Genomic DNA, 24427 nt, shown 5'->3' with positions numbered 1-24427 from the left:
ATAATTTATTCTTTACATTGAAAGGATTTCACTGATGTTGAACTGAAAATTTTACTGATGTAGCAGGCCTCTTAATCTTTATAGGTTAAACTTCCACCTTCATGTGTCTTACCAAGGCCCCTAAAATAGTTTCCAAGTACTGCTTTTCTGGTACAGTTAGCATGAATTCACCAAATAGTGGATAGTTTAATATTCTACAGGATATTCAGCTAGTCTAGGTATCTTAGAACTACACATTGGCAGAGATTGGGAGAGTTAATACAGCCCTTGGACCATTTCCAAGGGAATTTGGCTGTTTTAATCTTTGTTTCTGATAGATCAAGCCTGCATATGATGCACCTTGGGCTGTGCTAATCTGCTCTAGCAAAGTTGCCACATCTGGAACAGCAGATGAAATTAGGACTACTCCCTGTTTGCAATAATTCATTGTCATCTTTCAGGATCCACTTGTATTTTGCAGGACTATACAGGTGAATTAATTGGAGATATGATGGGGGCGCCATCATATCTGCCACCCCTGCACCCTTTGGGTCTTTAAAAGAGGCCTTAATCTATGTCATTGCCCTCTTGGTGTGATATTGTTCTTGGTGTACTATTTTAGTTTCTAGGCAAATACCATGAAAGGAGTTGGTATAAACAATGAGAATTTCTTAGTGTATGGTTTGAGACTAAACAAAAGTTCTAATTAAGGTATAATCAAAAGCTTGCTTCAGCAGCACATATACTAAAATTGAAATGATACAGAGAAGATCAGCATGGCCTCTGCATAAGATGATAAGAAAATTCATGAAGTGTTCCATATTTTTGGCTACTCATGTTCCAGCTGGGCCCAGAATCTCAACAGAGTTGCAATACCTACTCTCCAGTTCATGGGACTCACCCAAGACAACAAAGAGATGATGATGGACAACAACCATCCCAAGGAACAGAGAATCTGCAACTGCAAGCAATGTAGCCCCATTCATTTGCCCCATGGGATCTAAGCCCCTTCTCAATTAGAGATGGAGTGGGCAGCACGTCCCAGAATCCTCAGGGTTGGGGAATGAACAATAGACTAAAGTAGACTTATTGATATTCTACTGTAGACTTATTGTGATTCTAGCAATGGAAGAACTTATGTCACTGATGTGGAGGCAGTGACCACTGGAGGTGCTGAGGGGAGGGAGAGGAGGGGGAAAGGCATAATATGGGAGCATTTTCAGTACTTGGGAATTGTCCTAAATGACATTGCATGACAGATACAGGACATTATATATCTTGCCATAACTTACAAAATTGTGTGGGAGGGAGTGTAAACTACAGTGTTAATTATAATCCATGCTAAGTGACAATTCTCCAAAATGTGCTCATCAATTGTAAGAAATGTACCACATTAATGAAGGATGTTGTTAATGTGGAAAGTTTGGGAGGGGTAGAGAGTGGGACATATGAAAATCCTCTATATTTTTTATGTAACATCTCTGTAATCTAAGCATCTTTTTAAAAAAATTAAAAATATGTTTAAAAAAAAAGGATACAAAAAAAAAGTATAATCAAGGCAATGCTTTATTCCCAAAGACCAGGTGCTGGCAATCCTTGGCTGCTCTGTCACAAGGCAAAGCACAGGGCTGTGTCTGCTAGACTCTTCCTTCTCTTCCAGGTTTTTTTCATTTCAGCTTCTGGCTTCTATGGCTTTCTTTCTCTCTTTCTGAGTTTCATTCTCTCAAAAAGTACCCCAATATTAGGATTAAGACCCATCCTGAATAAGACGGGTCACACTTTAACTGAAGGTTCCTTATTAAAAGATCCTGCTTACAATGGGTTCTTACCCACAGGAATGGATAAAATTCAAAAACACTTTTTCTGGAATACATACAGCTCCAAACCACCATAGTTTATGAACAGCTTTATGTATTTGGATGGATGGTCATTTCAGAGACTTCCATTTAATATTTTAAAACAAAAGCTATTATATTATCAACAAGGAACCAATGGCATGGGCATTATGCCAACTACAAAAAGTGTCAATTCCAATTTTATATTTTGAGACTGAAGACATGATTACCAGGTGACTTCATGGACCTGTGGCAGTGGGCCGCTGTGAGCAGGACTACATTTGACCCCACTATATGAAGGAGCCTAAATTGCTATTCAGGTCTCTGTATATCAGTGTCAATTCATATTCTTTGAACAGTGTATTAGTCTGCCAAAGGAGTACTGATATAAAGTACCAGAAACGTGTTGGCTTTTAAAAAGGGGATTTATTAGGGGTAAAAGCTTACAGTTACAAGGCCATGGATGTCCAATTCAAGGTATGGTAAGACGGGCTTTCTCGCCAAAGTAACTGCCATGTGCTTAAACTAGATGGTGGGCTATCTCTGCCCAATCTCTCCTTCCCCACCGGACTTCCTTTGCTCTTGAGCTCTGTGGTCCTAGCCTCTTGAGTCTTCATACTTAAGTGATCCTATAGTCCTCTCTCTCCTGGAATATGGCTTGTTTCTTTCTGGGGCCTCTATATCAGTCTCAGCTGCTCTGCTCTTTTCCCAAAGTCAGCTGTAAAGCATCAGGCAAATCGCTTATCTTGCCCTGGGGCCTCAGCTGTTTGAGCCTTCTCCTTTCTGTCAGATGGAAGGATCAAAAATACAGAGCTCTCTCTTCCTGTGTTTGTCTGAGCGAGTGTCCATTTATATCAGTCCCAGTGAGGGGGCAGAGACTCAATCTGAGACATGGCTTAGTGACTTGTGGAATCAAAAAGCCCCAAAAGCAATCATAACAGGTAACCTAATCAAAGCATCCTCAACTGATTACAAACAATCATTGGGTATCACCCCCAGAAGAATAGATTAGTTTTCAAGCATAATCTTTCTCTTTTTGGGATTCATAAATGATCTCAAACTGCCACAACCAATATTACTAAAAATGTTTAGATATTTCCTTTTTTCTAGTATATGACTTCAAGAGTAATGGATGTAAACTTCTTTAAGGGGGACTAGAGAAATCATTATTTTGTACTTGCTGTGGTATTGTGGGTCCTTGAGAAGTTTCAGGTGAGAAAACTGACTCAGGTCTCTAAATTAAAAAATGGCTGCAAAGCCCCATCTAATAGTATCCCTATGCCCCTCTTCTATCCCTTCCCTGTACAACTACTTACCTCCACTTTATCATAGATTTCACCCATGTAGCCATCAGCTCACAACCTTCCTCTCCTCCCCCCCGCCCCAATTTCCTGTAAGCCTATCATCCAGTCTCTTGCTCTCTGACACAGCTTAGTTTGCTTATTTCATATCAGAAAGTGCATGAGGGTTTTGTCCTTCAATGCCTGGCTTGCTTCATTCAACATAAGGTCCCCAAGATTCATCCATGTTATCCCATCAACAACTGAGGGAGTGCTGAGTTCCTAGCCAAGGGAGCCATGTCACATACCCCAATGAAATAGCAACAATACTCCAAGGTCAAAGCCCAGTAAAGAAGGATGGTTCAATGATGAGCCCTTGATACTGATGACTATGCTTATGAGCCTGTGTGCCTGAAATTTCAACTAGGCCTAGAACTGCAGGGTGCCTAAGAGTTACCTCCTGAGAGCCTTCATGTTGCTCACATGAGGCCACTCTCTAAGGCAAACTCAGCCTGTAAATATATTACTTTCCCCCAGCATAGGACATGACTACTGGGGATGAGCCTCCCTGGTGCCAAGGGGTTACTACCAATCACCAGCTGGTGATACAGCTAGAAAAGACCTTGAATAGAAGGAGGAAATGGTAAAGACAAATGAGTTTGTATGGCTAAGAGACTTCAAAATGAGTCAGGAGGTCATCAGAGGGGTCGTGCTTACACATATATGCAGGATCCCAGAGAGAGCCAAAGTAGATAAAATCCCAGGTACTGGTTCTCCTGAGGGCTACAGAGATACACAGGTTCTATAGTCATGGAAGATGGCTCTAGAGTTCAGTGCCTTGCCAGTGAGCCCTACTTTGGAATTTGTGCTCCTGAGTATGATGGAGTTAGACTCAGATGCGATCTTTCTACACATGCCTCTTCTGTCACTTTTCCTGAACCTGTGGTTGGCACTAGGGTTGGTGTATGCTCAGGAGACTTGAATCTCTGGACTGACCAAGTGCCCGCTGGACCTTGAACCTCAGCAGAGTTGCAACTCCTACTCTCTGGTTCATTGGACTTAACCAAGTCAGCTAACAAGGAGGTGAAGATGGTCAACCAGCACAGCAGGGAACTGAGAGAGTCTACAGCTGAAAGCAGGAGAATTGCATCCATCAACCATGTGGGATCTAAGCCCCCTTTCAATTTAGAGGTGGAGTGGACATCACCATCTCAGGGTTCACAGGATGAGGAATAAAATATGGATTAGAGTCAACTTACTGGTATTCTACTATGAAACTATTGTGACTCTAGCAATGGAAGAAATTGTATTACTAATTTGGAAACAGTGGACGTGGCAGTTGCTGATGGCAGGGAGAAGGAAGAAGAGATGTGATATGGGAGCATTTTGGGACTTGGAGCTGTCCTAAATGATATTACAGGAACTGATGCTAGACATTATATATCCTGCCAGAACCCACTGAATGGACTGGGGGAGACTGTAAACTACAATGTAAACTTAATCCATGCAAAGCAGCTGTGCTCCAAAATGTGTTCACCAAATGCAATGAATGTGCCACAATGATGAAAGAGGTTGTTGATGTGGGAGGAGTGAGGGAGTGTGGGGTGGGTGTGGGGTATATGGGACCCTCTTATATTTTTTAATGTAACATTTTTGTTATCATGTATCTTTTAAAAAAAGATAATTAAAAATTAAATAAATAAATAAACTATGAATCATGATTTGGGGTGGGAGGTAGTAACTACCCTCAACTTCCTGATCTTGCCTCATTGATCCCTCCTAGTTAATAGATTGGGCAGTACCTTTGCTGGCTGACATGGCCATGTTCTAGAAATGCCATGTTCTATTCATTGTCTTCCTGTCTCTCTGTGGGTCAGTCCTCCTTTGTTGTCACAGAGACCTTACCACTCATTATGATAATTTCTTCTTGGCTTCTGATGCTAGTGCTTTACACCCTGCCTTTATAACTCCACAATCCTGTCATAGACTTTGCTATCAGTGAACCTACTTAAGTAATGGCATCTCTTACCATCAGCCCTGGCTTACAAATGACAAACTAGCATTGAAGTGCCTCTTATCACCCCTTTCTTATTGCTTCAGGAGGCAGAATGACCTTCGGGCCTTCTCCCAGAAATTCTCAGAGGGTTTCTAGGCTCATATAATGTATCCATTGTGGCGTGTGCACTTCTCTAAGTTTTTTACTTTCTTTTTAAGCTGTCTTCCATGATCATTCTCACATTTCTACTTTATTTGGCATGGGCTAAGACTTTCTCAGAGCCTCAGAGACATTCTAGAAGTATGTTAGAACCATGTCTTGCCTGGGGTGCTGTCTTGTATTCCAGAAAAGTGCTCCCAAATTGATAAACTTTTCCTTATACAACTTTGTATTCCATCCACCTTGGTCCAAGATTCCAGCATCTAATTCCAACTGGTCTTGCAAAGATCTTGCTGATACATGATGACTACTGGGTCCTACAGCCCTTCTGGACCACAGACCCTTCCTTCTCTTAGAGAACCCATCACTTTGCTAGTGAAATGGCATTGCAATTTAATCCTAGTTATTAGTGTTGTGGCCAGGAGGGGAATGCAGGAGGAATCCTGAGATCAGCACAAGAAATCTTTGCAGTAATGCCTTCTGCCTCAAGTTCAAAAAAAAGGAGAAACAAGCATCCCTAACAGAGAGGAGTGGGTTTTATCAATAGGCAAAAAAGTTCATAGGAACCCAAAGATTCAAGAATTTAGTTCATTCATCAGATATCCCTATTCCATGCCTCAGGAGATTATCCTTTCCCAGTCAAGGCTCTGCCTAGTTTGGAAATTTAGCCTTACTTTTAGTTATGATATATCTTATTAAGTACTGTACTAGTCTCCAGCTTTTCCTGCCCTGTGGCTGCCCTTTCAGTGCTACCCAAGGAAGACACCTGATTTCCTGAGTTAGCTTTAATTAGTCATTAACTATCCTTAGTTTTTCATCGCCTCTCTCAAAGGTATCAGTTGGCCCCAGAAAATATCACCCAATAAATGCTCTTCCCTCCATATTTCTGAAGTACGTGATACATTGCTCCCACTAACTCATTTCCTTCTATTGATATATCATCATGATTTACCAAAGAAAATTTTAACAATTTCAGTGCTACCTTGTGCCAGTGCTAATTTGTGGTCCAAAAATAGCCTTACCTAGAAATGTGATAGGGTGATCATTGACAGGGAGATAGTGAGTGTTACAGTTCCCTGATGTAATCACAGAGTCTTCTTTCTCAGACTATTCCTGGCACCTATTGTTTCAGGCTGGGCTCCCAGGTAAACAGACTCTGATATGGAGGTTAGTGTCCAAAAAATTTATAAGGGATTATTCTTGGGATCAACACCTTTGAGGAAAAGGAAGGAAGCAATATTGGACAGAATAATGGCCAGAAAAATAGTGCATCAGGATGGGAGAAGTATTAGGTGCCTGGTTTATAAACAATAGTACAGTCATATATGACAATTAAGAGAACAGGGAAAGAAAAGATTATCATTAATTGAATAGAAAATATTTGTATTTCTATTACATTAACTTCCAAATTAATGCAGAAAAAAAATTAATATTGAAACTTAAACCAAAAAAAAAAAAAAGTAGAAAATGAAAAAACTGTAAATAATGGGGAAAAAGGGAGTTCATTGTCTGCATTTGACCTGCAGGGCTATCCCTGAAATCAAGCAAATGAGTTTTAGTACATACTATTTTTTTGACATCTAGCTTTTTCCATGAGGGAGATCAAAACAGATTTTGCCATAATAATAACTACTTCCCCTCTGATAAGAATGGATAAGAAAACCAGGTAAAATAAAAATAGAAACTTTGCTGATGTAGATTCATAGTAAACCCAAAATCTCATAGCTATATATTAAAATAAGTAAATTATACCAAAGAACTAAATCATTTTTGCAAAATCTTTATTTTCACAGGATTCTTTTCACCCTCTTGTAAGAATAGAGATTACTTTTCTATATTGTCACTAAAATGTGGGAAGAGTTCTATTTCAACAGATGGGAAAAAATAAAAATACTAATTCAAATTTCTTCTTCATTGTGTGAATTGTACTTTAACATAATAGCAACATTTTTTAAATACTATACTAGAATACATGCATGCAGAGAGTGATGTAATTGTTTCTCATGTATCTTATCCCCTGAGAGAAATCTGCCACTTTAGTTGTTTATTTCAGTAGCCACCCCAAGGGAAGCTTTAAAAGCAAAACCCAGTAAAATAAACAAACAAGTTAAAAATTCTCCTTTATTTGGCTTTTGTCAATCTTGGCACTGAATAATGCTGAGGTAAAAGTCAATAATTTTTTTAAAAAGACCAAAAGGATTATTAGCCACATATAATATTCTATTCTTTCATTTAAAAAGTAGTGGGGCTACAGGTTGCTCACAATTAGGCCACAGCCATCCTGCTAGGAAGCACAGGAATTGAAATGGCCTTTCATAATTTCCCCAAGTTGGTGATTATATATATAAAATAATATAACATAAATAAATATAATTATATTTTAAATATAATACCTGCATGCTTCTTGCATATATTCCATTCCTTTCCTTTTCAGTCATCTTTGCATGTGTATTAGTCAGCCAAAGGGGTGCTGATGCAAAATACCAGAAATTGGTTGGTTTTTATAAAGGATATTTATTTGAGGTAGAAGCTTACAGTTACCAGGCCATAAAGTGTAAGTTACTTCCCTCACCAGTCTACTGCCACTTGTTGGAACAAGATGGCTGCTGATGTCTGCATGGGTTCAGGCTTCCTGGATTCCTCTCTTCCCAGGACTTGCCTCTGTCTGGGTTCAGCTGCTCATTCTCTGGTCTCTGCAGCTGCAAACTATCAGGAAAATAGCTTGTCTCTCTTCCTGGGGCCTTCTCTCTTTCCTCATGACCAAGCTCCTCTGTGTGCTTATTTCCTGGGGCTCTAGCTCAAAACTCCAGCATAAAAACTCCAACCTCCCTTCTCTGCAGTGGGTTTCTGAGCCCCACCCACCAAAGGGGTGGGGATGCAACATCCTACTGATGAGAACCAATCAAAGCTTTCATCATTATTTAATCAAGTAAAAGTAACACCTCTGAATCCAATACACTCTAATATGCCCAAAGGATAAGACCAGTTTACAAATATAATCCATTATTTCTTTCTGGAATTCATCAATAATATCAAACTGCTACATTGTTTTATCATTTCATTGCTTTCTCTAGGCACTACAACCAGATATTCATCTTGTACAAACACTGCTATCTTTAAGTTATCCTCCTCTTCTAAAAGCAACAGTGGTGTCTCCCTTTCTCCTAAAGAATAAATAAAACCCAACTGTGTTATCCAGGGTTCTTCAGGGAAACAAAACTGACAGGCTATGTGTGTGTGTGTTTTTGTGTGTGTGTATGTATAATGTATATATTATGTTATTTTTATAGGATTGGTGCATGCACCTGTGGAGATGAGCAGTTCAAGTTCCACAGGGCAAGCCATAAGCTGGGATTTCCTATGAAGGTTTGCAATGAATTCCACAGAAGAAGCTGGCTGGCTGAAATAGGAACAGAAATTCTCATCTGGCTGCTGAAATCATCACTTCTCTTCTAAAAACCTGTAACTGATTGCAGGAGACTTCCCTCATTGTTGAAGTCAATATCCACAATTAATTGTAGATGTTATCAGTCACAGATGCAATCAACTTACTGAGGATTTAAATCCATGAAATGTCCCCACAGTAAAATGAAGCCAGTACCTGCTTAATCAAACAACTGGTCACCATCACCTGGCCAAGTTGACACAGGAACTTAACCATCACACCAACATTTAAAACCATCTCCAACCTGACTGTGACTAATCTCTCCATTCCACACAAAAAACTTCCATTCAAACCAAAATGGTGTGTATATTGTCCCCCTAATTACCCAATTTGAATTATTTCTTTAATGTTGTGTTCATACCATTCTATACCTCTTGAAATCCCTTCCTCCTCCTTTCATAATCTAAATCCTTTTTATCCTTGAAGATTTAGATAAATTTCCCATGGCTCTTAGAGATATGCAGTGACCTCATTCTCCTCTGGATTTTATCACTTGCAGAAGATCACTCTATTAGAAGTGCTTTACATATAACCTTCAGCAGCTCTTATGTCATTGTTCTGCTTTGTAATTTACCTTTTCACAGAATTAAGTTCTAGACTGTTCTCCCTGTCTAAAGTGTCTATTATTTGAGGGCAGGTAGTATGTTAATGCTCGATGCACTACAGTACCTAGTACCAATAAATAATGAATGAATGAATGAATGTGGAAAATTTCCTCCTGCAAGGCAACTATCTATGCCACTTTCTCTTCAATAAAAAAGCCCTCCTTAGTTTAGTGTTTGACTTTGTCCTGTCCTAGAAATGATGGCACTTTGCAGGATGCCAAATTTTGCTCCATTCCAACTAGGTTTATTTGTTGCACATTTACTGTGTGAAAAGAGAAGCTCATTCTTATGTCTTGGAATTTATTCAGGTCCTTCTTTGAGTGAAAAAGAAAGCAATAACCAACATTTTATACATATAAAAGCTATGAATGTCTTTTTGTAGTCCATTACAGTTAGAGGCACCAGGTAAAACATGCCAAGTGGTTTTAGTCCAATGAATAAAAGAGAAGCACCAAGCACTGAAGGCAGAATGTAAATGGATTTTATGATTATAGCTATTATTCATGTTGAGAACCAAATGCCACAAGATGAAAAAATTCACACGGAAACGTATTTCCCACTTTTGATTGCCAATAAAGTTGTGAAATAATATTTTTTTAATAAGTAGTCTTATCATTGCTTTCTAACTTTTACAAAGGCTGGAGTAATTGAGCTGATTGAGATCCACATTTCACCATTCAACAGCATTTTTTTTAGTGCTGTTAGGATTACAACATTGCATAAGATTTCAGATTACATGATCCAAGAGAAGAATGTCATGAAATCAAATCCAGAGTAGTGATTCTTAATCAAAGGTAATTTTGCCCCTACCTCTAGAAGACATTTGTCAATGTCTGTAGATATTTTTGCTTGTCCCTACTAGGTAGGGGAGATTACTACTTGCATCTACAGGGTAGAGTTGAGGATGCTACTGAATATCCTACAGTGCACAAGACAACCTCCTACAACGAAGAATTTTCCAGCCTAAATAGCAAGAGGGCCAAGGGAGAGAAACCCTGAGCTAGATCAATGTACTTTTGTCCAGGTTATTTTAGTCAAATATCAAAGAAAAGGAGGTACATTCTGTCTCCAGGAGTAAGAGATTGTGCTGTGGCTTCAGTTTAAAATTTGTTTATTAGATAATGTAGCCAAGAATAGATTTATTAATCAGTGATAACAAAGTCTCACTTAAAATTTTATCTTGAAATATTTTCTTGTTGGCAAAGCAAGTCATGCCAGAAGGCAATGTGGAATTAAAACCACAGTGAATTTTGCTTTCATTTCCTATACTCTAAGAGCTTTAATAGTCCCAAAATGACATTTTGCAATCATGTTTGAAACTACATAGCTTATTTTGAAGTCTGCTGTTTTCCTAGAGCTGGATATTTTGCAAGACATTGTTATCAACATTTGAACCTTTTAAATGCATGGCAACCAAATGGTTTCTAGAACCTGCTGCACTTTAATCCTTCCCGTAGTTACAAGCTTTTTATCCCTACTTGTATCTTCCATTCATCAAGTGTACTTAGCCTGACTTTGTGCTTTCAATGGATTTGAAATACACAAATGTAGATAGAGCAGCTGCTCCATTCTGTAACCGTAAGTATTCTCTGATGAAGTGACAGCTCTGAGTTACTACCATTACTCAGCTTTCTAACAGTCCTTCACTAGTGCCCTTTCAATAAAAAGAATTAAATTTTTCCCCACAATAAGAAGTGATAGTTCTCCTGAGAGGTAAACAACAAAGCTTAAGTGTAGTCATCTGTCTCTATTATATGTTTCATTTGTAGCAAATTTCCTTAATGTTTATTTCAATAAGATTCTTAAAGAAGAAAACAAAAGGAGAAACACAACCAAAATTTCTGTATAATGTGACTCACCATACACAAGATGCCCAATTTTATTAGTAATAATTAATGACAATAGGGAGAAGACATTTCATGATATGATGAAATAACTTTATATGTATTTATATGTATACATTTTATAGAATAGAAAAATAAATGAGTTCTTATATTTATTCTCTGATGAAAACAATGATGAAATAATAGTCAGAATAATAAGTTGTTGATTTGTACCTAGGTTCTTCATGCACTCTCATCTCATACCAAATAGGGAGTAATGGTGTAATGCACTGAATTTATTCATCAAGTATCTGTACCTGGGTTGTACAGAGTATGAAACTGACAAGGGAAATGTTTTCAAGAAGGATCTATGGAGCAATTTTATTTCAACAGACCAAATGACAAAATAACCACATAAAGATGGGGCTAGAAAGAGCTAATTTCCCAAAAATCATAACACCAGCATCTGGTTGTAGTTTGATGAAACCCTGGATGGTGAGGATAATTGATATGGAAAATGGGATATCTTAGTAGACCAGCATGTGAACTTCGTCAAAGATGGGTCTATGATGAATGTTTTTATTGGTGTTTGTTTCTCTTATAATGGTTCAAATTGCTAAAGTAATCACCAAAATCTGGGACTCTGAAATTTCCTATGGAAGGACTTCTTAAGGTCCTAACGTCTTTACCATACTCTAAGATGAAGGTGGTCACTGAAAGTACCTTAGAATTGCACCTATAATGGAAAGGACTATTTTGAAGTCAAGAGACATTTTTATAATCCTTTATCTATCACTATTAGAGACATTACCTTGAGAAACTCACATAATCTATCGAACTTCCAATTCCTTCATATGCAAAATTCAACACTATTTAACAAATATTTATTGATTTCTGTAAAAGTCCTGTAGGGTGTCACCTACGCGGCGCCACCATTTTTCATTGATAGTACCTTCTTGGGGAAACCAGGGACAAATTTCTTCAAGGAAAGCAAAAAATTTAGAAAGTTCTTTAACATGAACCTTTACTCCTCTCATCTTAAGTGTGGCCTGTAGGCCGGATAGGAAAAGGGAATGATCACTAGAGAAGCCCTGTCCCATCGTAGCCGATCACTTACCGAGACGTCTTGCAGGGAATAGGCAGTCCCCTGAAGGTCTCCTCCGCCCAAGCTGAAAGCTCAGGTCTTCCGCCCAGGCCAATGGCCTGGGTCTTCCGCCCAAGCTGAAGGCTCAGGTCTTCCACCTAAGAATTCTCAGGTCTTCCTTATTTACAAAAACCACCTGCGCAGGTTTTCCTTTGTGTCGGCTACGATGGTGACACAAAATGTCTCCATGTTCCAACAGTCAGAATACAAGCTTAGGCAGGTCAAATGATTGATAGAATTTCAGCTTGAGGTCATCTCACAATGGACTTAGCTGGTCCCCAAAGCCATCTATGGTTATTTCCAGAGTCTCAATACACTGTTGTAAGAAACATATTTAGCAACTGGCAGAATCACCACATTGCTTCCCAGACTCAAAGAACAAGGGCTATAATTGTAGGAAAAGGTTTGACTGAAGCCACTTGATCTGCTTCTTATTAATCAAACTGGTAAATCAAAAGGTTACAGAGATTAGTGCTAGAATTAAGGATCTGAAAAGATGCAAACCCATTCAATAGCCTGAATCCTACTGCTGCTGTAACAAATTACCACAAACTTGGCAGCTTAAAACAACACAAATTGTGGTTCTGAAGTCAAAAGTCTGACATAAGCTTTGATGGGCTAAATCAAATTGTGTTTAGGGTTGTCTCCTCCTGGGAGAATCTGTTTCCTTGCCTTTTTCAGGTAATGCTGGAAACTTGTATTTTTTTGCTTCTGGACCCTTCCTCCATTTTCAATGTGCATCACATCAAACTCCGCTTCTGTCATCATAACTCCATTCCTCTCTGAACTCTGACACCTCCTGCATCCCTTTGATAAGTTACATTGTGATTACATTGGGCCCAAATGGATAATCCAAGATAATCCCCCCTTCTCAAAACCCTTCATTTAATCATATCTTCAAAGTCCCTTTAGTCTTATAAAGTAACACTCACAGGTTCTGGGGCTAAGGCATGGATATATGGAGATGAGGAAGAGACATAATTCAGCCTGCTATATTGCTATTTCATCTATTTAAAAAACAGATGAATATTGCACAGTGAGAGTGGATTATTATAAATTTAATCACAGTGACTCCAATAGCAGCTAATTTTCAGATTTCTTTTCATTGTTCAATCAAAACAATATATTCCCTAGTAATATACAGCTATTGATCTGACATTTTTTCTCTGTAAAAGTGATGCCCAATAGAAGTGTAATGTAAGTCACATATGTAAATTGAAATTTTCTGGTAACTACATTAAAAGATAATTAGAAACAGGTGAAAAATTTAATAAAATATTTTACTTAACACAAATGTCCAGCCTATTCTGGCAGTGCAAGCTGCCTCAGGAACTTTTCTGTGGCTGGAGTTGGAAGCTCCATTACCCATAAACAGGGAAGGAAGAGATGGTTGGCCACCAACTTCAGGACTGATTAGTAAACTCAGCTAGCAAAAGTACAATTCTAAGAACAGCTAAAGTTTGAAATTCTCCAAGTCAGAAAGAGTCTGGTAGCCACCAATTTAACTCTTTCCCTAGCATAAGAGGAAGCAGGGCCAACTGAAAAACCACAGTAAAGGTAGAGACTGGCTTCTTTCCACCAAGATTGGATTGTAGCTCTAGTCTAAGCCCCAGCCCTAGCAAGAGCAGGAAGGAAGCCGGGAGAGACATGCACCAGCCTCTCCAGGTACCTGTAGGCACTTTTGGCTGGCACAGACTGAATAGTCAGACACCTGGAGCTTCATCCCCACATCCCAATAAGATAGGAGAGGAGCTGTGTTTCCTCAGCCTCTCTGGGCAACTGCAGGCATTTTCAGCCCACAAACTGCTATCTATGCAGTAAAGTCACTGGTGACTAAAGCCCATAAATGTCCTTATATTACCATTAGCCCAGTGCTTGCTTGACCAAACAACTAGGCACCATTACTTGGCTGAGTTGACACATTACCTAACCATCACAGCCCTATTGAATGACATAGGTATCCATGTCCAAGAAGCACAAAATACTTTCATCTGAATAAATTCAAATAGACAAACTCTGAAACACACAAATCAGAATCTCAAATACCAAAGACAAAGAGAATTCTGAGAGCAGCAAGAGAAAAACAAATGCATAATATATATGGATAATCAATAAGATTAAGTGCTGATTTCTCATCAGAAACAATGGAGACAGGAAGGCAGTGGTATATTTAAGATACTGCAAGAGAAAAACTTCTAGCCAAGAATCTTATATCTGGCAAGACTGTCTTTCAAAAAATGAGGATGAGATTAGAATATTTACAGATAAACAGAAACTAAGAGAGTTTATAACAAAGAGACCAGCTTTGCAGAAAATACTAAAGAGAGTGCTACAGCCTGAAAAGAAAAGACAGGAAAGAGTGGCTTGGAAAACAGTCTAGAAATGAAGCTTTATAACAGTAAAAGTAACTAAAAGTGTCAAGAGTGGTGAAAATAAAATATAACAGATGAAACTCAAAGGTCAAAATGGGTGAAAAAAGAACTTTCTTTACAGTAATAACATTGAATATTAATGGATTAAACTCCACAACCAAGAGACACAGACTGAAGAATGGATAAGAAAATATGAGCCATCTATATGCTGTCTGCAAGAGATTCACCTTAGACACAAGGATACAAATAGAAAGAAAGTGAAAGGTTGGAAAAAGATATTCCACACATGCAGTAACCAATATAAGTAGCTGTACTTATATTGTATAAAATAGACTTGAAAAGAAAAATTTATCAGAGACAAGGAAGGACATTACATACCAATAAAGGGATGATTCACCAGGAAGAAATAACAATCATAAGTATATATGCACCTAACCAGGATGCCCCAAGGTTCATGAGGCATACATGAGCAAAACTGAAGAAAGAAATAGATATCTCTACAATAAGAGTTGGAGACTTCAATATACCACTCTCAGAACTGGATAGAATATCTTGGCAGAGGACCAATAAAGAAATAGAAAACTTGAATAATATGATAAATGGACTAAACCTAATAGACATATACAGAACACTGGATCCCAAAACAGCAGGATACATACTCCTTTCAACTGCTTATGGATCTTTCTCTAGGATAGACCATATGTTGTGTTCCAAAGCAGATCTCAATAAATTCAATAAGATCATAAGTATACAAAGCACTTACTCTGATCATAATGGAATAAAGTTGGAAATCAACAAAAGGCAGAAAAAGGGAAAAATCACAAGTATATGGAGATTAAATACCACATTCTCAAGAAATCACTGGGTCAAAGAAGAAATTATGAGAGAAAATAAATATCTCAAGATGAATGTAAACAAGAACAGAGCATATCAGAACCTATGTGTGATGGTTAGGCTAATGTGTCAACTCAGCCATATCATTGTGCCCAGTTGTTTGGCCAAACAAGCACTTGGCTAATTGTACTATAAGGATATTTGTGGGCTTTAGTCATCAATGAATTTACTGCATAGATGACTGATTACAATCAACTAGAGAGATTACTATAGCGATAAGTGACATTTCATCCAATCAGTTGAATGCCTTAAAAGGGGAGTTGGTTTCAGCATTCAAAGAGAATTTCTCAGCTCATCTTTGGACAGCCCATTTCTCCCAGGGATCTTCATTAACTTCCTTCATTGGAGCCCCTGGTTTGCAACCTGCCTGTGGCACCTGGACTTGTGCAATCATGTGAAAGAATCTTATAAAATCTCATACTATTTACAGAGATCTCCTATTGATTCTGTTCCCGAGAGAACCCTGGCTAATACAATGTGTCAGATAAGTAATAAATGTGGGGAAAATGTAGACCAAATCACTGTTAGTTTTTGACCTACTAAAAAATATGTAAAACTGTGCTCAATTGGCTTTATTTATTAGAAAAAGGAAGTGGATGAAAAACTTTGGAAAATTTTTCCTTAATGTGTAAAGCATGAAATAACCCAAAAATAATTTTCTAACCACTGAATTACTACATGGAGAGAGACAAGACCTGAGAGAGAGATGAGACTTATCCCAGCTGATATTGAAGAAGCTGGGGCCATAGATCCCTAAGAGGAGGAAGACGCCTGAATCCTTACAGACAGTGGCAGACGTCTTGCTCCAACATGTGGCAACTGACTCTGGTGAGGGAAGTAATTTATGCTTTCTGGACTGGTAACTGTAAGTTTCTACCCCAAATAAATACCCTTTATAAAAGCCAATAGATTTCTGGTACTTTGCATCAGCATCACTTTTGGCTGACTAATACACTATGGGATGCAAAATGTAGTGCTGAAAGGGAAATTGATAACCCTCGATTCTTACTTTAAAAAAGAAGAAAGAGCTAAAATCGATGACCTAATTACACAGCTGGAGGAAATAGAAAAAGAACAGCAAACTAATTCCAAAGCAAGTAGAAGAAATGAAATAGCAAAGATTGGAGCAGGAATAAATGAAATTGAGAACAAAAAAAAAAAGTAGTAAGAATTAACAAAACCAAATATGGGGGCTTTTTCAGGACTTGGAATTGTCCCAAATAACATTGTAATGACAGATGACAGACACAGGTCATTATATATCCTACCATAACCTCCAGAATTAAGTGGGAGAGAGTGTAAACTACAATGTAAACTATAAACCATGCTTAGTGGCAATGTTCCAAATGTGTTCATCAATTGCAATGAATGTACCACACTAATGAAAGAAGTTATTAATGTGAGGAAGGGTGGGAAATATGGGGAGTGGGGCATGTGGGAATCCCTTATATTATTTTGTGTAATATTTGTATAGTCTAAGTACCTTTTTTAAAAAATAAAAAACATATTTTTTAAATGTTCATTTTTTTAGAAGATTAACAAAATCTACAAATCCTTAGTTGGACTGACAAAGGAAAAAGAAGAGAAGATGCAAATAATGAAATTAAAAATGAAAATGGGGGCATTACTCCTGACACCATAGAAATAAAAAAAATCATAAGAGGATATTATGAACAACTGTATGCCAAAAAACTAGTCAATGCAGATAAAATGGAAAAATTCCTAGGAATGTACAAACAACCTACACTGACCCTAAAGAAATAGAAGCCCTCAACAACCAATCACAAATAGAGTCTGAAACAGTCATCAAACTACTCTCCAAAATGAAAAGCCTAGGACCAAATGGTTTCATAGGTGAGTTCTACCAAGCATTCAAAGAAGATTTAATACCAGTCTTACTCAAGCTCATCCAAAAAATTGAATAAGAAAGAATGCTACCAAACTTGTTCTATGAGGCCAAGAGCACCCTAATACCAAAGCCAGATAAACATATTATGAAAAAAGAAAATCACAGATCCTTTTCTCTAGTGAATATGGATGCAAAAAATCCTCAAAAAATATTTGCTAATTGAATCCAACAAAAACATTAAAAGAAATATTTATCATGATCAAGTAAGTTTTATACCAGATATGCAAGCTTGGGTCAGCACAAGAAAATCAACCTGCATAATACAGTATAATAATAAATCAAAGAAGAAAAATCATATGATCCCATTGATTGGTGCAGAAACATTTGATCAAATACTACCTCCTTCGTTGATAAAAAATACTATAAAAGATAGGAATTGAAGGAAACTTCCTCCAAATGATAAAGACCATATATGAAAAACCCACAGTTAACATTGTATTCAATGGTGAAAGACTGAAAGCTGTCCATTGGAAATCAGGAACAAGACAAGGATGCCCAATCTTACCACTGTTGTTCAGCATAGTGATAGAGATTCTAGCTAGAACAATCAGACAAGAAAAAGAAACAAAAGGCATCCAAATCATAAAGAAAGAAATAAAACTTTTGCTATTCACAGATAATAAGATCCAATATTTACAAAGTCCTAAAAAATCTACAACAAAGGTGCTAGAGCTAGTAAACAATTTCAGTAGATTGTCAAGATACATGATCAATATGCAAAAATCAGTGGTGTTTCTATAAAATCATAATGTGTAATCTCAGGAGGAAGTCAGGGAAAAAATCCATTTACAATAGCAACCAAAGAATCAAAACTTAGGAATAAACTTACCTAAGATATAAAGCACTTGTATTCAGGAAATTACAATGCATTGTTAAAAGAAATTTAAAAATACCTAAATAATTGGAAAGACATTCTATGCTTATGGATTGGAAAACTAAATATCATTAAGACGTCAATTCTACCTAAATTGATATACAGATTCAATGCAATCCTGATAAAAATTCCACTAGCATTTTTTAAATAAGTGGGAAACACAATTATTAAATTTATTTGGAAAGGTAAGGTCCCCAAATAGTCAGAAACATCTTAAAAAGGAAGAACAGAGACAAGGCACTCTGACTTCTGGCCTTTAAATCATATTACCTAGCTACCATGGTAAAAAAGAGCATGATACTGGCATAAAGATAAACATATAGACCAATGGAATCTAATTGATGACTTTCACATCTATGGTCAAGGGATTTTTGACAGGTCAGTCAAAGCCACCCAGTGGGGACAGAACAGTATATTCAATAAATGGTGCTGGGAGAACAGGATATCCATAGCCAAAATAAAGAAAGAATACTCCTATCTTACACGTTATACAAAAATTAATGCACAATGGTTCAAAGCCCTAAATATAAAAGCAAGAACCATAAAAACTCCTAAAAGAAAATGCAGGAAAACATCTTCAAAACCTTTTGGTTGGTGGTGCATTCTCAAACCTTATACCAACAGGACGAGCAATGAAAGAAAACAGGGACAAATAGGACCTCCTCAAACTTAAACATTTTTCTGATTCAAAGTAATTTATCAAGGAGAAAAGACAGCCCATTCAATGGGAGAAAACATTTAGAAACCAAATATCCAATAAGGGCTTGATTTTCATTCTTTACAAAGAGACCATACAACTCAATTAAAAAAAAAATAGAGCAAACAATCCAACTAAAAATGGGCAAAAGATTTAAAAAGGTTTTTCTCCAAGGAGGAAATATAAATGGCCAAAATGCACATGAAAAAAATGTTTCATATCAATAACTATTAGAGAAATGCGAATCAAAACAATATCTTCTCACACTCCATAGAATGGGCATTACTAGGAAAAAAATACAAAACAGTAAGTGCAGGAGAGGATGTGGAGAAACGAACACTCCTTCAACTGTTGGTGGGAAAGTAAAATGGTGCTGCTCTGTAGAAGAAGTTTGGCGGTTCCTCAGGAAGCTAAATATAGATCTGCCATATAATCCAGCAATTCCTTCACTAAGAATATATCCAAAAGAACTGAAAACTGTGACACAAACAGACATCTACACACCAATGGTCATAGCAACGTTATTCACAGCTGCCAAAAGATGGAAATAATCCATGTGCCCATTAACCAATGACTGGATAAACAAAATGTGGCATATAAAGACAATGGAATATTATGCTACAATAAGAAGAAATGAAATTGGGATACATAGGATAACATGGATGAATCTTGAAGACATTATGATAAATGAAGTAAGCTTGACACAAAAGGACAAATATTTCATGGTCTCATTAATATGAATTAAATATGAAGAATAAGCCCATGGAGTTGAAACCTAGAGTATAGATTATTAGGATATAAGAGGAGAGCTGAGAAGTGCAATTGATGCTTATTGTATGTAGAAGTTTAATTAACTTTACAGGAAAACTGTGGAAATGGATAGAGTTGATGGTAACACATTATAATGAGTAGCAGCTGGTATATAAATAGGATTATGGCTGAGAAGGGTAGTCTAGGGATGTAAATGTCAATTGAAAGAAAGCTAGAGAGTAATCTAGGGACTGAATAACACAGTGAACCCAGAGGTTGATGGGAATTGTGGTTGATGGTACAGATGCAAGAAAGTCCTTCTGTGAGCTAGAGCAGATGTACATCACTATTGCACAGCAATGGGAATGTGGAGAAACATGGGAAAAATACAATTGGTGTGACCTATGGACTGTGGCTGATAGCATTACTGCAATATTCTTCATCTTGCCAAAGATGTACTGTGTTGACAAAGAAGAATGGGATTTGTGGAAAAAGAGTGCTAAATATATGCTATGGACCATGGTTGGTGGTAATAGTCTGACGATATTATCTCATAATCTGTAACAAATATTCCACCACAGTGTGGTGTGTTGCCGTAGGGATATTGTATGGAAATTCTACACTTGTGCATGATTGTTTTGTAAGTTCACAACCCCTGTAATAAAAAAATATTTTAAAAGAATAATAGGGTGGGTTGGAAAAATACACCAAAAATATAGTTAGTGGTAGTATTTTGATGATGCTCTTGCATAGTTTGTAACAAATGTTTCACAGCAATGCAAGGTGCTGGTGGTGGGGTGATGCTTAGGACTGCTGTATGAGGTTATGCATTTTATTTTGTAAGTTCACAACTTTTACTATATACTTATTGTCTATCTATGTTCTTGTATGAATGACATACTCCAATAAAACAAAAAAATATTTTACTTAACACAATATATCCAAAATATAATTTCAGTATGTAATCGATAAAAAATTTGTGAAAGGGGTGTTTTATATTCCTTTTTATACTATCTTTGAAATCTGTTGTTTAGTGATAGCATTTCTCATTTTGTTCTAGCCATATTTCAGTTTCCAAATATCCTCATGTGGCTAATGGCTAAGCTAATAGAAAGTATAGTTTGATAAATATTAATAAAAACCATTAAAAGTAGTTTATTTCCAACTGGCAGAGCCAGGAATACACGTTCTCCATCTTGAGGCTATGCCACCTTTCCAGCTCTATGTTATAATCTAACCTTCTGCAACAGCACGCTGCTGATTATAATCTCTCTCTCTCTCTCTCTCTCTCTCTCTCTCTCTCTCTCTCTCTCTCTCTCTCTCTCTCTCTTATATATATATAGATATGAATGACCCACCTGGTCATAATGTTGGATGTAAACAATAGCACTTCTTCATCAGTGAAGGTAGCTTTGGGCTTGAGCGGATTTTGAAGGTATGTGTTATTTCCATGAACAATGGCCAGATATCAGTGACTCTTCTCACACTAAATTGTCTCTTCTCTCAATTTGTATCTATGGCCTTATGAGAAGTTCCCTAAGATTAGGTGACTAAGGAAGAAAAACTTCACTCCTGGTTTACATATGGTTTTATATTATATATTACATAATATTATATCATGTTATTATAGATTATAATGTACTATTTTAAAATGGCCAGCTACTGTACTCTAATACCACTCTATGATTAGAGAAAAAGAGACATGATAATGGAAAAGAGAAATCTTCTCAGTAGACAGAATTCCAGGTAGTACATCTGGCTGTTCTTTTTGCTTTGAAGGTGTGATGGCCAGAGGAAAGATTATATAAGATTAATTATTTGAATGGCTAATAATTTGTCCATTGGAAAGAAAGTGATTAGAAAATTGTTAACAAGAAGATCTAGAGAAGAGGTATCTGGAAATATTTCCTGGAATTATCATGTTTAATGTGAAAACTCACTAATATGCAACTTCAGCATAGGAAGATATAAAAATTATTTGGAGAATATCCCCTGTTCTTTCTACATCACTGAACCTCAGTTACCCTATCCTTGCGAAATGGGAAGAAAGTGGACATGGTGGCAAAAATGGAAGTAAAGCAAGGGCTCAACTGCATGTATGTCCACTCATCAAAGACAATCTAGGTACAGCTACTGCTGAACACTAAATTTGCCAACCACAGAAACCAACATTGAGTGCCTGACATGGCACCATTCCCAAGGCGAACCAGCAAGACATTGTGTGGCAGATTAGTTACATTGGGTAATTCCTATTACAGGAAGATTAGTGGTTTGTACTCACTGTAATAGACACATTTGCCTTCCCTGCCCATAATATTTTGAAAATATCCAGCATCCATTGTGAACTTACAGAATGCTTTCATTGCAATCATGCCATTACACACAGCATTGTTTCTGACCCAGACTTCAGTTTTCAGCATTGAATTGAGAAAATGGTCTCATCCTCTGTGATGATTTGGAGCTCGGTATCCCATAAAACATGCTCTTAAACTTAACATTCCTGTGGTTCTGAACCCATTATAAGTAGGACCTTTTGATGAGGTTGCTTCAGTTAAGTTGTAGCCCACCACAAACTGGATGGGTCTTAATCCTATTACTGGTGTCTTTTGTAAGCAGATCTAAATTCAGAAAGATAGAAAGAAAGCCTCAAAAGGAGCAACCAGAAGCTGAAAGTCAACAAAATGAAGAAGAAAAGACATGGAGAGGCTTCCATGCACATTACCTGTGACAGAGGAGCCCAGGACCAAGGGTCACCAGCCCAGTCTTTGGGAATAAAGCATGACCTTGATGACCCCATGCCTTGGACTTCTCCTAGCCTCAAAACAGTAAGCCAGTAAATACCTATTGTTTAAGCCAACCCATGGCATGGTGTTTATTTTAGCAATAATAAAACTAAAACATGTACTCACCATTTTCCCCATCACTATGAATCAGTTGGTTTTATACAATGATGGAACAGCCTTTGACTATTCAGTTACAGCTCCAGTTAAGTGACAACACCTTTCAGGGCTTGAATAATGACTGTCCAAACGTGCATTATGCTTTAAATCCATGACAACTCGTGGTGCTGTTTCTTCCTTAGCCAGGTTTCATGGATCCCAAATTCAAAGTGTAGATGGAAGCGGCTCCTCCCACTGTTGCCTATAAGAATCCATTAGTGAGATTTTGCTTCCAGTATCCTTGAATTAGAACTCTGAATATCTAAGTCTTAGTTCCCAAGAGAGGAATGCTCTCAGGTGTCAAAAGAATGGTACAAATAAGCTAGAAGTTGAAGCTGACACCAGGTCACTTTGTGCTTCCCATGTCAGTATTTCAACAGGCATACAAAGAAGTTAATGTACAGCATATGTTATTAATCCTATCAAGGGGAGATCGCTTCAAAATTATGTAATGGTTAGGTGCATGTATCAACTTGACCAGGTAATGGTGCCAAGTTGTTTGGTCAAGAGAGCACTGGCCTAATTGTTACTGTGAAGATAGTTCATGGACTTAAATCATCAGTAAGTTGATTGCTTCAATGGCTGATTACTTCTACAATCAACTGAGGAGATTGCCTTCAGCTATGCAAGACTTCTCATCCAATCGGTTGAAGACTTTAAAAGGAGAAGTGATGATTTTCATCTCTACTTCCACCAGCCAGCTTTTTCTGGAGAATTCATCAAAAACCTTCTGAGTTCCCAGCTTGCAGCCTGCCCTATGGAGTGTAGACTTGTGCATCCCTATAATCAAGTGAGACAATTTTATAAAATCTCATAGTATTTACAGATATATCCTGTCAGTTCTGTTTCCCTAGAGAATTCTCTATAATATAGAAAGGAAGTTTATGTATGGAATGTGCAGGATCCTGCAAGTGTGATGCCCCTAAATTAATAGTTATATAGAATCTTATATTTTTAACTATATCCATTGAAGAAATTAGAAAAAGAGAAACAAACTAAACCCAAAGAAAGTATAAGAAATTGTATAATAACCAATAATGAGCAAGATCAGGAGGAAATCAAGAAACAAATACCATTCACAATAGTAAATAAAAAAATCAAATACTTAGGAATAAATTTAACTAAAGAGGTAAAGAACTTATACACTGAGAACTATACAAGATTGTTCAAGGAAATCAAAGAAGACCTAAATAAATGGAAGACTATTCCTTGTTCATGGATAGGAAGACTGAACATTATTAAGATGTCTATCCTACCAAAATTGATCTACACATTCAATGCAATCCCAATAAAAATCAATGCAGCCTTCTTTAAGGAACTAGAAAAACTAACTATGAAATTTATTTGGAAAGGAAAGAGACCCCGAATAGCCAAAGACATACTGAAAAAGAAAAACGAAATTGGAGGAATCACACTACCTGACTTCAAAACATACTATAAAGCTACGGTGGTGAAAACAGCATGGTATTGGCATAAGGAGAGACATATAGACCAATGGAATCGAATTGAAAGCTCTGATATAGAACCTCACATATACAACCACATAATATTCGATAAAGCCACCAAACCCTCTCAACTGGGAGAGAGTGGCCTATTCAACAAATGGTGTCTGGAGAACTGGATAGCCATATGTAGAAGAATGAAAGAGGATTACCATCTCACACCTTATACAAAGATCAACTCAAGATGGATCAAAGACCTAAATATAAAAGCCAAGACCATAAAA

General features: G+C 37.3%; 1 non-coding gene across 1 annotated transcript; it reads left to right on the top strand.

The window, feature by feature from the left end:
- The first annotated feature begins 704 nt into the window (after positions 1–704).
- LOC111762403 (U6 spliceosomal RNA) lies at positions 705–806 on the top strand. Its single transcript, XR_002795519.1, has one exon. It is a non-coding gene; the product is annotated as a U6 spliceosomal RNA (small nuclear RNA).
- Positions 807–24427: the final 23621 nt, after the last annotated feature.

The sequence above is a fragment of the Dasypus novemcinctus genome, chromosome 1, assembly GCF_030445035.2.
Source record: "Dasypus novemcinctus isolate mDasNov1 chromosome 1, mDasNov1.1.hap2, whole genome shotgun sequence".
Lineage (NCBI taxonomy): Eukaryota > Metazoa > Chordata > Mammalia > Cingulata > Dasypodidae > Dasypus > Dasypus novemcinctus.
This window is presented reverse-complemented; position numbering and strand designations above follow the sequence as displayed.